The following is a 14,959-nucleotide window of genomic DNA, read 5'->3' as shown; positions in this document are numbered from 1 at the left end:
TAAAGAAATTAAAGAGGAACAAACATTGGATAAGGTAATTGAATTCAAATATAAATTGGAAATAATTCAAGAAGAACTAGCAAATATAGAATTTGCCATCCAATGGGCAAAAGCCAACATAGTGAATTCAGTTGTGTTTTCCAATGTGGAAATAAAAATATTTGAAGAAATATTCGAAAAATCCGAAATACCATTTTCCAACATTGATGAACTTCTGAAATTTGCCAATATTAAAATTGCTTCCAATCAAGAAACACTTCTCTATATTATAAGCATACCTACTACAGATGAGAAAAATTGTAGAAAAAACATCATTAAACCTGTAAAATTTCAAAACAATATTTATAAAATAAATTTCAGAAACATTTTAATTTGTAATAAACAAATATACGGCCTAAAAACTAATTGTAACCATTTTGATAATATAAATATTTGTAACTTTAATGATATAATTAACATAACAGAATCGAGCTGTATTCCCAAATTAATAACTAGTAAACCATCATCATGCACGGTAACAAACAACGAAAATATACCCTCAGTTGAAGAAATAGAAGACGGATTGCTGTTCCTTAATCAGTTTAATGGAGAAATCATGGCCGATGACTCCCCCATTTCCCTAAACGGCACCTTCCTCATTCATCACTCGAATACAAGCCTCAACATTGACGGAAGATCATTTCTAACTACACAGATTGCAAAATCAAAACCCTTGCCAGCGCTGCTGCAAATTGACGAATCCCACTCTCAGGAAGAGACCTTATCATTGGAAATGATGAAAACACTCACAAGCGATAACATCAACACCATTGAATCTTTAAAGCTTGACAAACACATAAACATTTGGATAAACGTGGCTCTTGGTTTGACACTCGTAATATTGATTTTGTTACTCCTGATACGTCAATATAGAAATAGAAATGATGCAAGAAATACAGAAAATGATGAGGTGCAAATCGATATCGAAGACAGGCCAACACCTTCAAAAAGGAATAAAAGATTTACAAGTCTAAATAACATCCCGTTTTTCTGAGGAAAACTTTCGTGCAAACCAATGTTCATACGGGACGTATGAAATTTAAAGGGGGAGGAGTTAACATCAAATATATTTCTTCAAACCACTGTCCAAACATCACACCATATCGCAACATGATCTGCTTAGTTTGCATGTGAACGTCTGGACAAACGTATTCGCATAAGTTCATTTAATATGCCAACGAGGAGTATTGGATTTCACTATGGGAAATGCTGAATAAACTACACGTGTAGAGGGAATACAGCAAAATTAGGTTTGGATTACGATTAAATTAAGTTAAAAGTTTTGTGTCCATTTATTATTCAATAAAGTAAGACGTGCAGTTCGCACGTCCGGTTTTTTTTAAAACATAAAATAATTTATTTTATTTTATCTTATATCTTGTTACGTTATTTGTTTTTTCTTTTTTAATCGAACAAATTGTTTTAGAATGGTTTTTTTATATTTATAAACCTGCACTGTAATTATAAGATGTATATCTTGTTGTGTAGGCATTCACTAAATAAATAAATAAAATCTTTATTATATATCGTCCTGGAACCACAAAAAATAACATCAACAAAAATCCTTATTTTTCATTATTATTACGTACTTATTCACTTAATTGGCCCTCTGCAAGACATGTGTCAAATTAACAATGCTTTAACTTCTTGATACCGTAAACGATCACACATAATTTCAAATTTTGTAGTTTACTTCTAGGCGCACTTATTTTATCGTAAACCACTAAATAATAGAAAGACAAGACATTTGTTATCTTCCATTGCAACAGATGTCGCAGTTGATGATAATGGTATAAACATCAATTACGCAAAAAATACAAACCGATCCTGATTTTGTTTTCACATAACAGGTGTCGCACAACATATTTTCATTCGTTAAAATCCAGTTAGAAAAAATGATTACAAACGATGCATTTGTAAAAATTTTGATTTTCAACTTAAAATTAAAACAAAAATTCTTTCAATAAATAATGTTGGGTTTGTTGAACAAATGAGTTGTTGTTGAAGACAACATTAGGGGAATAAATTCAGAAATCGGCCAAAAATAAAAACTACTAAAAACTGTATGGACCTGACTTTTTGGTAATAACTAAATGTTTGCAAATCAATGAGAGTGCAATAAAATGGTGCATATTAGCACGTGGTACTTTATAAAGTGGTAAAAGTCGTAAAAGTTGTAAAAGTCGTAAACGATTTTCATATAAATTTTGTGTACGGGAACGCAAAATGTGTAAAAGTGGTAAAAATTGTAAAAACTTTTTAGTTCTGGAACAGAGCTACGATTTATTTGCAATTAAGAATTTTATCGTATATGGAGATGTACAGTCATAACTATTAAATTTTCAATTTCAAAATCTGTAATTTGAAGAAATGGCTAAATAATTGGTTCTGCAATTGAAAACGATTTTGGAGTATGTGTGTTACGTGAAAAAGGCAGAAACGTATTACATAACAAGTATTCATCACGAAGGGTTAGGAAAAAGTTCTCTCCCCGCAAAATATAAAGGAACGAATCAGATTTGCTACTAAGAAGATTTCAAGCCCGTTAAAGTACTATGTTGCTCTATTACGACGGAACCCAAGAAATATGGCGCAACCCTCTCACAGCCCTGGAAAATAAAAATGCAATACATACTGTAAAGTTCGGAGAACTGTAAGTTATGGTATGGGCATAGACAAATGAAGTGTATAGACAAAGGATTACTCATGTTGAGTGCTGTCAACAGACTCAAACCAAAATACTCAACATTTTTCGAAGTCGATTTTTGAGAAAAATTGCAAGTTTTTCTTTTACATCTGAGGATGTCGATTCCGTCAAAAACAAACCCCATACAGTTTTTGTTAGAACAAGATGTTTTTAAAATTTGGTATGTTCCAGAACTGCTAGAATCTACTAATTTTTACTATTTTTTCCGATAACATAAAGGAAAAAATGCTATCGTAGTAAAAAATAGTAGCTTCTTGCAGGTTCTGGAACAGAGCAATTGTGTTTTTAATTGAGTTGTTCTGTAAATGAACTCGATGTTAAAAAATGAATCGTATAGACAAAGGATTACTCATACGATTTGTTCCTAGGATTTACCATTTTTGAGATATAGAAGTTCAGGTTACAGTTTTAGGTTTTTTGTTAGGTTTTCGCGAGATTGCTTGAAAACGGCATGTATTGTCAAAATGGGACAAAAAAAATCTTTTAGCTGTGAAAATTTCGTAATTTTTCCCTAGGTTGTACCATTTTTGCGATATATAAGTTAAAGTACGGAAATTGCAGTCATGACATTGTTTCATATGGAGACAATACAGTCAGTGAATTGTCCTAATCTGAACATCTATATCTTACAAAAGAATTTTCGATGCTACAACAATTTCTTTATTCCATTTTGATAGGGCGTGAAAACCTAAAAACCCCCAAAAAATGTGAACTTTGACCGTGATTTATTTAAAACCCGCTCAGGCGATTTTTTTATTCCCAGGTGTAAGCTCCTTTCATTTAATGTTGGTTCAAGAGCACCGCATCATGTTATATGCTGTTAACCGACCCAAACAAAAATACTCAACGTTTTTCGAAGGCGATTTAAAAAAAATGCAATATTTTCATTTATACACTTATCTGAGGATGTAGATTTCGTCAAAAACTAACCCCATACAGTATTTGTTTGAACAAAATATGATTACAATTGTATTTTTAATTCAGTTGTTCTGTCAACAAACTCAATGTTAATAAAATTGGTGAGAGCAGTCCTTTGTCTATACAATCCGTTTTTCTGTGGCATGGGGTTGTATGTAAAGCAAGGGCTTTGGTAAAATACGGATTTCGGAGGAAACATTGAAAAATTATTTAATCGACAACGTCAAAATTGGGTTTTTGGACACTGAAAATTATAAATTATAATATAAACTCTACCAATACAAGACACTCTAGACAGACGTAAATCTGATTTACGTAGGGCTTGGTTGTTATACAACTACAACGAAGACATCGACACTAAAGTCCAAATATTAACCCCATTGAAAATTTATGGGTTCATCTCAAGACAGAAGTCGGGAATAAGACAGCCCACTAATATGAGAGACTTAATAAAGATCAATGGCACAAATACCAATAAAATATGACATTTCGAATTGTATTTTTTAAATCCCAGGTTGTAATTGATAGCCAAAGTAGGTATACGTTATATTAAGACCAACTTTTCCTGAAAGTCCCGATACGATAAATGTTATACAATTAAAATTTGTATAACATTTAGATAACTAAAACAGTCAAATGTATAAATTTTTCGCAGAATACTTTCTTCGGACATCCTCAATGTTCATGTGAAAAAGAATGACAAAAGCCGACCAACTCTAAATATGTACATACAAAATGTATATGCAAAGTTTCAACACATATGTAAAAACATATCGTGTAAAGTATCCATTACATATTTAAAATTACAACGAAAATAAATACATTTTTGCTCTGCAGAAAAATTGCAATACATTTAATATTCAGTGAAAAAAATCTGCGTTTTTGGATAATGGTTATTGAATGATCATAGTATAGTAGATTTCTATTAACGCTGAATATTTTAATACTATGTTTACATGTACGAAATCCACTCGATTTCAACTGTCAATTCCATTGCTCAAACGTCAAATGAAATCCAATCGATTTCATATGAGTTTTCATTTGACGTATACACAAAGGAATTGACAGATGAAATCGAGTGGATTTCGTAAATGTAAACATAGTATAAGACAAAATAATTAATGGCCTGTTTCTCTAAGATGATTCGAAATCAAATCCTGTTGTTGTAGAATATATTTGTTTAACTGAAAATCGATTAATCGATTTCTGTATTTCTATTTGAAAACCACAGGTATGATTTTTAGAAAGAATATGTGGTAAAACCTTAAACTGTCGTACTTTACTGGATAAAGAGTTTGTAAATAGGAACTGGTGAAACTATACTCTGCATTTTAATTTATTTATTTATTATCCTCCTTTATATTCGTGTGAATTCTCCGCTAACGAAGTTGCGAAGTTTGTTTTGTTTGTTTGGCAAAGCTGTTGTTTACATTTTTAGATTATTTTATACCAAAAAACCATGGTAGAATAATTAAAAGGTAATGCCAAGTTTACACTTACGCTCCAAAATCCACTGAATTTTATGCCTTGTTCAGACTGACGGTGTTTCGCTCTCTATTCGTTGTTCGACCCCAAATTACGATATAATTACTTCATTTCCCATACAAAATATTGAGAACGAACAACGATTTGTGTACATTGTTCAATTTAAATTACTCTCAGAACGACGATAAAATATGTCCCATCTCTAACAAATGAGAGAATTTATCGAAATAAATTAATTATGACAGCAGAAATACAAAATTTAAAAATTTATTAAAAACCCAAACATTTTTAGAAAACCTGCAAAATATAAATGAAAAGTAAACGGTTTAACGACTAGTATACATTCAAATCATAGCAAATTGTGTCTTTTCTTTCATTGCACTTGCATTTCTTGTCCATCGTTTCAAATTCGCGTACAAATTTAGAAACAAAAATCAAATGCCTGCCGGAAAGTCTGTATACCAAAAAGTTATTTTGGCAGGTCTCTCTCTCGTTAATTTTCAAAATAGAAAAATTTGAAAATATACTGAAAACACCAAAATTGTGAGAAAAAATAGAAAACACTAATGAAAATAATATAATTTAATATTAAATAGATATCTGAAAGAAGGACAAATATTTTTTCAGTTCATATCAATTAACTTTACTCGTCTTTTGGCTGAAACTTTCTTAAAATCAGTAAACAAAACCTATGAAAATATGAATCATGTTGCTATGAATTGTGTACCATGTCGTATGAACGGGGTAATTCGTGTACGTAATTATGAGAACGAACGACGTTATTCAAATGCTGGTATGAACATGGCATTACGTAATCCTGAAATACACCCCGGTGTTTACACTTATATATTCTTGATTTCAAACATATCACAATAATCAAGGTAGATGCATATGCGCAGCTGATCGAATATGAATTTTCAAAAAAGTTGTTGTAAATTGAATTAGGCTCCAAAAATATACGACAATATACATAGAACTTTACTGCTTTATTTCTAAAATTATGGTAAAATTAGCTATATATCGTATTAATTGTGTATAGTATTAATAAATGAAAACATAAAAAATTATTTTCTCGTTGAGACATCGTAATAATAAATTTTGATAGATGAAAGTTTTGTTCAGAACGTGCAAAATATTACTACTTGCAGTAGTTTTCCCGTTTAGTGCTAAAAATGCGTTCCCGTACTCCGAAATCTAGCAAGACTTGCACTTACCCAGCAAAAAGTTTGCCTCCAAGGAGGCAGTTAAATGATATGTACAAGTGATCTGGAAGTGCATCAAATTATGCATTTTCATTCATGATTTTTACAAGAGCGTGCTAATGAAATATGCACTCCAAAGCACTGCATTTTAACTAACCCTTTGGCACTGCATTTTAACTGACCCTTTGGCATTGCATTTTAACTGACCCTCTGGCACTGCATTTTAACTGACCCTTTGGCACTGCATTTTAACTGACCCTTTGGTACTGCATTTTAACTGACCCTCTGGCACTGCATTTTAACTCACCCTTTGGCAGTGCATTTTAACTGACCCTTTGGCACTGCATTTTAACTGACCCTTTGGCATTGCATTTTAACTAACCCTTTGGGGTAGAATGGGAGGCAGTCCAAAGCACGTGTTTTGATACAGGCATTCTGCGGAAATTGTGCAAGCCATTACAAAATATGCCAGAACAAATAAAATGAATTTATTATTTGTGTAAAACAAACATATTAAGAACTTTATTACAGTAACACAAATTATGAAAATTCTCCATTTAATTCAATCGCAAACAGTCGTGTTTTCTCCGCTCTCCATTTGTTCCAAGCTGAACTGTTTTTACTTCATTTCCTAAATGGGTCGCCTTTCCATCACCAGTTAAGATTTCGGCATGTACTCCAACAGCACTCCATTCGGAAATTTTCTTCTCGTGAGTTACCGGAAAAATGTTCACAAATTAAATATTATTTAATTTGTATTAACAAATATTTGGAAATGTTAACACGCTTATCTCTTTTTGGAAAATGTATGCCGCTGCCTGTAGAGATGTACAAACTGATTTATGTACATGTAGGGATCTCTAACAACTGCTAATAAAATGTAGCGAACGGAGTGCCTTTTTCACGACTCCGTTTGGACTGCATCCGGATGCTGTTAAATTGTGAGGAATTGGAGTGCCTTTTCCACGACTCCGCTGAACTGCATCCGGATGTTGTTAAAATGTGACAAGTGGATGTGATTCTTTGGATGGCATCCAAATGCGGTTAAAATGTGAGGACTGGAGTGCCTTTTTCACGACTCCGGTTGAACTGCATCAAAACATGCCGTGACAGAACTAGTCAACATTGCACTACTTCCAATTTATTTTGCTGGGTATATCTTTAAGCAAAAATAGCGCCGAATAACGCCCTCTTCTCCTGTTTTCTGCCATACAATTTTGGAAAAGTAGAAACCAGCAGCATGTTCATTGGCATCTAAACATGATAGCTGATACGTTGATTTTAACATATCTGCTGGAGTTTTTGCAATTTAGTCAATGTTTAGACGTTCAAAGTTGATGGGAAAGAAAATTGAGTTTATGGGCGAGGGTGTAGAGAGGAATAAGACGGAATACAGATTTGTTTGCTTTCTTTCATTTTATTTTCTCCGCTGGCAAATAAACAACAACGCATACATTTGAATTAAAAACTTTTTTGATGAAAAAAATTGAACAAAAATTTATCTGTAAAAATTAATAGTAAACATATACTTATGTACTTATTTAATTTTTAATGAACTTTAATTTCTATAAGCATTATCGCCTTAGCATTGCATTTGAATGATCAAACGAGAAAATGAGTGTGAAGAAGAACCACATTTTTGACACAAACATTATTTGCGTGTCCAAACTGCAAGGAAATTTTAAAAGAAATTGAGAAGAAAATTTGCCATTCCAGTTTGAACGTATACTAGGCGTTTACACCAGGCAGTTTGTCTTCAAATACAACTCTGATTTACTAACACATATATACATTTGTCGTTTGTCTCTCAGCTGTCCATCATTTTTTCACAGGCAGTAAGGAAGACAAAATTTTGGCATTTTTGTAAAAATAAGTGAGATAATAATTGAAATGTGTTGAAAACAAAAGAACATGAACAAAAACAAAATATGAGAACGGAAAACAAAAATAAATCGATGACTTTCATTCAAAATTTTACAAATGTTGTTGCAGTTGTCCGGACGCCTACGTCACACAGGCAAGTTGTGGGATTTTGACAATCAAAACATGAAGTCAACTGTCCTGTCATTTGTAAACGCAGGGTTAAACAGGGACTTAAGGGTGTTCTACACGGTATGTTTTTTACATATTTGTGCATACCAAGTGTCACTTTTTACGAATCTGAATTTTGTACACATGGTGTGAACCATACAGAAATTTCAATGCATCAAATGGCATGTTTCTTTACTTTTGAAAATGGTAAAACCGGCGAAAGTAGCAAAAGTTGTAAACTGCTCCCATAAGAATTGTATGGTGTCTGAAGTAAAGGAACGCTTTTCGAGTAAAAAGTGGTAAAACTTTAAGATTCTTGGACGTAAAGGAACAGAGCTAACGCACTCTATTCCCGTCTGTACAACCAAAGGTAAATAGCTGTTTTGTTTGTACGCGATATAAATAAAGAAAACAACAGAAAACGAATGAAAAATAAAATTTTGCCGTGCAGAAGGAATTACATATGGGAGAAAAAAAGTGACAGTTGCTATGCATGAATATGTAAAAAACATACCGTGTAGAAACCCCATTACGTCATTTTTCCGTTCCCGTATTTTTAAGAAATTTGTATGGGAAAGCAATTTTTGACAATTCGCTCTCTTTTCTAACATTACCTAACAAACTACGGGAAAACAATAAAAAATAGATTTGTAACCAAGTAATTTAATAATTTTTTCACATTGTTTACACATTTTGATACCAAAATTTTTTGTTGCAGGAATTTACCATCTTATTTCTTCTATGTCTTTGGATACGTGAAAAGTGTTGCAGCTTTTGGTACTTTTTAGGCAAAAACAGGGTTGTATATCATTTTTACTGTGATTTCGATGTTGATTTCCCTGAAATCACGAAATGAGATGATTTCATTTTTGTATGCGAAATCATGATAAATTTTGATTGATTCCGCGCGAAATCACGAAACGCCTTCGAAGTAACGAAACGTCGTCAAAGCTAGCAGCAATACCCAGTTAACTGAACTGGACTGTAATGTTAGTGTCAAATTCCATACGACATTTTGTATATTTATTTCTACTTTGGATGTATATTATGGATATATATTTTTGAAGAAAACATATATTCACCAGAAAAAACTATTTCCCATAAAGACTTCTTCATATCAATGACATTTAACCTCCTTCAAGTCCGAACGATGTACCGCACACTAAAACAAACCTTATGGAGGCGGTACAATATTTGTTAATATGTGTGATATTTTGTTAAGTTTGAAAAAAATAAAGCCCTAATAATAAATATTTGATATCAAAAATAAAATACAGAAACAGCTTCTCTATTTTCAATGAATTTCCAGCGACCTCAAACATATTTGCAAGATTTCTACTTTCTGGGAGAAATTATGCATTTGGTGGAACGATATGGAAACATTCAAATTGAAAACCCAACGAATTTTCTTCATGTTTTCCAAAATATTAAATCAAATGTGAAAAATATTATTTTTTTTTAAATTCCAATTATTTATAGACATTTCCTTATGCTTGGTTTACATTTACGAAATCCACTCGATTTCAACTGTCAATTCCTTTGCGTATACATCAAATGAAAACTCATTCGAAATCCATTGGATTTCATTTGACGTTTAAGCAATGGAATTGACAGTTGAAATTAAGTGGATTTCGTAAATGTAAACCAAGCATTATTTTGTTTACATATACAGGCAGCGTACGTAAAAATACTTTAAATAACATTTCCAATCGTTTCGTTTCGTATTTTCCATAGGAACAATACAAAACGAAACATAACCCACGTTGGCCAAGCTCGCTGTTAAGTTTTGTTTTGTTTACATTCGTGAGTGCAAACAAAACGAAAAGCGAAAAGTACTCAACTCCACAAGAGCAGATAGAAAACGGAATAGTACTAAACACATGTGAATAAATCAAAAACGTTTGGTGGTCGATAAAATTCACTGTGGTATGCTGATTGGTGGTTGATAAAATTCACTGTGGTATGCTGATGCTAACTTATGCTAAGTTTACATTTACGAAATCCACTCGATTTCAACTGTCAATTCCATAGCTCAAACGTCAAATGAAATCTCATCTGGATTTCATTTGACGTTTATCCTATGGATTTGACAGTTGAAATCGAGTGGATTTTGTAAATGTAAACCAAGCATTATAGGGTTGTTAAGCAATCATATGTGCGTGTGTCTGAGCGTGTCATTGACAATACGCACGGGAAACGTTTCCCAAAAATACCTTTTGTTTCGGTGGTGAATGAAACAACTCGGCAAAGCATAGCCAAAGTTACAATTCAGCAATCGTACGGTTTCTATCTTTTTACATTGAAAAGTTTGTGTTTTTGTTTTGGTTGTGATAATGAAACGATTCAGAGAAGCTGAAAAGTTTAAGGCTTTGTGTGATTGGTACGGGAATCGTTTTGTTTGTTTCCGTTCATTGTATACAGGTGACACTAACATTACAAACAAAAACAAATTTCTATGTGGTTGTTGTTGAGTTGTATTTGTTGTAGTATTTACTTTACCTTAGCTTTGTTCCTTTACTTTTTTAATGGTAAAAGTGGTAAAAGAGAAAAGTGCCAAAATTTTTCAAAATTGCTCTTTCATGAACATTTCTCCCCTGAAAAGTAAAGGAACGGAAAAATGGTAGCAATGTCAAAAAGAAACATAAAAAATCAATTGTCGTCTTTTATTTTACAGTTTTTAATTTAGTTTTGTCAGCGTTCGACTTTTTCTTCTGTTCTTCGTCCATTTTTTTCATTGTGAAATAAGGCCTGTTCGATAACTTCGCAAGTAAAAAGTATTTGCAAGTTCTTGCAACTACTTCCAATGCTTCTCAGTTCTCTTTCACTGCACAAGTTTGTTATCGAACAGCATTTTGTAAAAGTTTGTACAAATTTGTACAAACTTTTGGGTTATCGTACAGACAAATCGTCAAACAAAAGTAGAAAAATCAGTTCTACCATTTTTTACCTGTAGAAATTTTGCTGGTAGCCTCACTCTCTTAAAAATTTCTGCCAGTTTTACCACTTTTTGGGGTTAAGAAACGCTTAGCAGGTTAAAAATGGTAACAAATGGTAAAAATGGTAACCTCAGGTATGTAAAGGAATACAGCTCTTATTTGTTTTACCATGCCAAAAAACATAACCAGGGGCTGGATTCCTGTTCTATGAAAATTTGAAATGAAAAATATTTCCTTTATAATTTTTTTCATTTGACAGTTTTCTCCTTTATAAAAGTTTTCATTTCACATTTTCATAAAAACAGAATTCAGCCCCAGGTATGATAGCAAAAGTCATAAACTGTATGTAAAATGACAATAGCTTTGCTCCAGAATTAAAAAGTTTTTACAATTTTTACGACTTTTACACATTACATTACGTACACAAAAAAGTTGTAAAATGTTTGACATTTGTTCCAGTTTTTTTTACGTTTTTTCTATTTTTCCGTTGCGGTGCATTTATTCCAGTTTTTTCTATTTTTCCGTTCCCGTAAATTTTCCAAAAACTTTTGTGTGAGAACAATTTTTTTACAGTTTTCTCTTTTACGAGTTTTACTATTAAAAAGAACGGAAACAAAGCTAATATTTGCATGTGAATATACAAGCTACATAACATACGCACAAAAGCAGATGGTCTGATGGCACTTTAATATATAGACCAGCTGACGTCCTACATATGAAAAAAACATGTGGTGTAATATAGCCATTACCAGTCGAGCTGTTTAAAACCGGAGCTGAAACGCTGATAAGAGCCTCGTTCCAGTACTTTTTAATGGTAAAATGTTCAAAAGAGAAAACTGTCAAAAATGAGTTCAACGCACACATTTTTCCAAAATGTACAGGAACGGAAAAATGGCAGAAACGTCAAAACATCTGGAACAAATGTCAAAGTCGGCGTGTCAGCGAATCGGAAGCCGGCAAACATGTTGCACATTTTTGCTCGCTCAAATTTGTCGTGTAAAAAGTTTCTAATGGGCCAAATACATACGGTCCGTTGTGCGACGCGTTGCGCGTTGAAAACAACAACCACATGAAAAAAGTGTAAGTGATGCCAAGTTTGTTATTGAAGTTTTCATGTGGTTGTTGTTACGCGATGCTCAACGTGCGGCCTTTATGGCCCCGGCACATACGGTCCGTTGAGCATCGCGTTGCAACAACCACATGAAAACTTCAATAACAAACTTGGCATCACTTACACTTTTTTCATGTGGTTGTTGTTAACAACGCGTGACGCGACGCACAACGGACCGTATGAGCCGGGGCCATAAAAAGAAAGCCATTCAGCGCCATTTTTGTTCAAAGAGAAGTGAACATTTTGCAACTTTTTTGGTGTACGGGAACGCATTTGGGGGAAAAATGTTCAAAATGTGTAAAAACTTTTTAGTTCTGGAACGAAGCTAAGGTGTATGGATAATGGCAAAAAATCGATGGCACTATCGATAATATCGATTATTATTTAAAAATTCAATATCGATAGATTGTTTTTCCTATCGATATTATCGGAATAAAAACCCCTAACCTGAAATCCATTGATATAAATAGAAATTTCGCTGCTTTTCGGTTAAGTGTGTGTAAGAAAGTAAGTCCGTAGTCACACGTACACATTTTTCGGTGAAATAAAATTTATTTTTTACATTTTTTATAAAATAAAAGCAGTTGTTTATTCTCCTTTACATTTCTGTGAACTACTTTTGCATAATTTCAAGGAAATCATTGACATTTCCGCAATTTTCATCTCCAAATTTATGGCGATGACATCTTAACGATAATATCGATAGCAATCGATATTTTAAAACATTATATCGAAAATATCTAATGTTGGGAATATCGATGGTTTGCCAGCTCTAGCCCCGGCCCATACGGTCCGATGTGCGTTGCGTCACGCGTTAAGAACAACAACCACATAAAAATAGTGTAGGTGATGCCAAGTTTGTTCTTGAAGTTTTCATGTGGTTGCTGTAACGCGACGCTCAACGGACCGTATGTGCCGGGGCCTTATGGGCCAAATACATACGGTCCGTTGTTTGCAGCGTTGCGCGTTGAGAACAACAACCACATGAAAAATGTGTAAGTAATGCCAAGTTTGTTCTTGAAGTTTTCATGTGGTTGTTGTAACGCAACGCTCAACGCGCCGTATGTGCAGCGGCCTTTAAAGGGCTCGGCACATGCGGTGCGTTGAGTGTCGCGTTACAACAACCACATGAAAAAGGTGTAAATGATGCCAAGTTTTTTGAAAAATAACTGCTCTGTTCCTTTGCGTACCTGTGGTTACCATTTCTTATGCAGTTTTCACACGGTCTGCTTTTTACATATTCATGCATAGCAACTGTCACTTTTTTTCGTCCATATGTAATTCCTTCTCCACGGCAAAATTTTATTTTTCATTCGTGTTCTGTTGTTTTCTTTATTTATATCGCGTACAAACAACAAAGCTGTTTACCTTTGGTTGTACAGACGAGAATAGATCGCGTTCTATTCGAAAAAAATACATATGTATGGACATAACACTTTGATGCATTGAAATTTCTGTATGGTTCACACCATGTGTACACAATTCAGCTTTGTAAAAAATGACAGTTGGTATGCACAAATATGTAAAAAAACATACCATGTTGAAACCCCATTACCATTTTTAACATGTAAAGCCCTGGGCACAAACGGTCCGTTTAAGCGTCCGGCACATACGATGCGTTGAGCGTCGCGGTACAACAACCACATGAAAATGTGTAAGTGATGCCAAGTTTTTTGAAAAACAACAATGTGGCTGACGCATTAAACTTAAACATAATTTAACTGTTTTGGGACAACGCGTGTCCCAATGTATCACTAAAGCCCTCGGCACATACGGTCCGTTTAGTGACACGCGTTGTCCCAAAACTGTTAAATTATGTTTAACTTTAATGCGTCAGCCACAATGTTGTTTTTCAAAAAACTTGGCATCACTTACACTTTTTTCATGTGGTTGTTGTAACGTAACGCTCAACGCATCGTATGTGCCGAGCGCTTAAACGGACCGTGACACTTTGGGACACCCGTTGTCCCAAAAAAGTTAAATTATGTTTAACTTTAAAGCCCTCGGTGCATAAGCGCTCGGCACATGTGGTGCGTTGAGCGTTGCGTTACAACAACCACATCAAAAAAGTGTAAGTGAAGCCAAGTGTTTTGAAAAACAACAATGTGGCTGACGCATTAAAGTTAAACATAATTTAACTTTTTTGGGACACTCGTTGTCCCAAAACATAATGGACTGTATGTCGAAACGAAAATGTCTGCGAAGGGAACGCGCCTAAGCTTTACTTTTCAGAATATTTTTACCTTTGCTTTTGCTTCAAAACAAAAAACAAATTTGAAAATCACATAAAAGTTTGGGCGTGCTTCATTCGCACACCTTTTCGTTTCGACATACAGAAACGAGCTGTTAATCATCGTATAAGTCATGGCACAATCATACAGGTACCCGCATCAGCCCAGCTGATGTACTGCAAGCTGTCAAAAACGTTGTTGAAATTGAATACACAAAATTAAAAAACAAAAATTTAAAAGAAAAATTGTGAGTTGTTGATGGATTTTTGTAATAATGCGTTTATTAATACCTGTCTAAC

Source organism: Musca autumnalis, unplaced genomic scaffold, assembly GCF_047663935.1.
Source record: "Musca autumnalis isolate F117 unplaced genomic scaffold, ASM4766393v1 scaffold_5, whole genome shotgun sequence".
In the NCBI taxonomy this organism is placed as follows: domain Eukaryota; kingdom Metazoa; phylum Arthropoda; class Insecta; order Diptera; family Muscidae; genus Musca; species Musca autumnalis.
Note: the sequence above shows the minus strand (reverse complement) of the source record.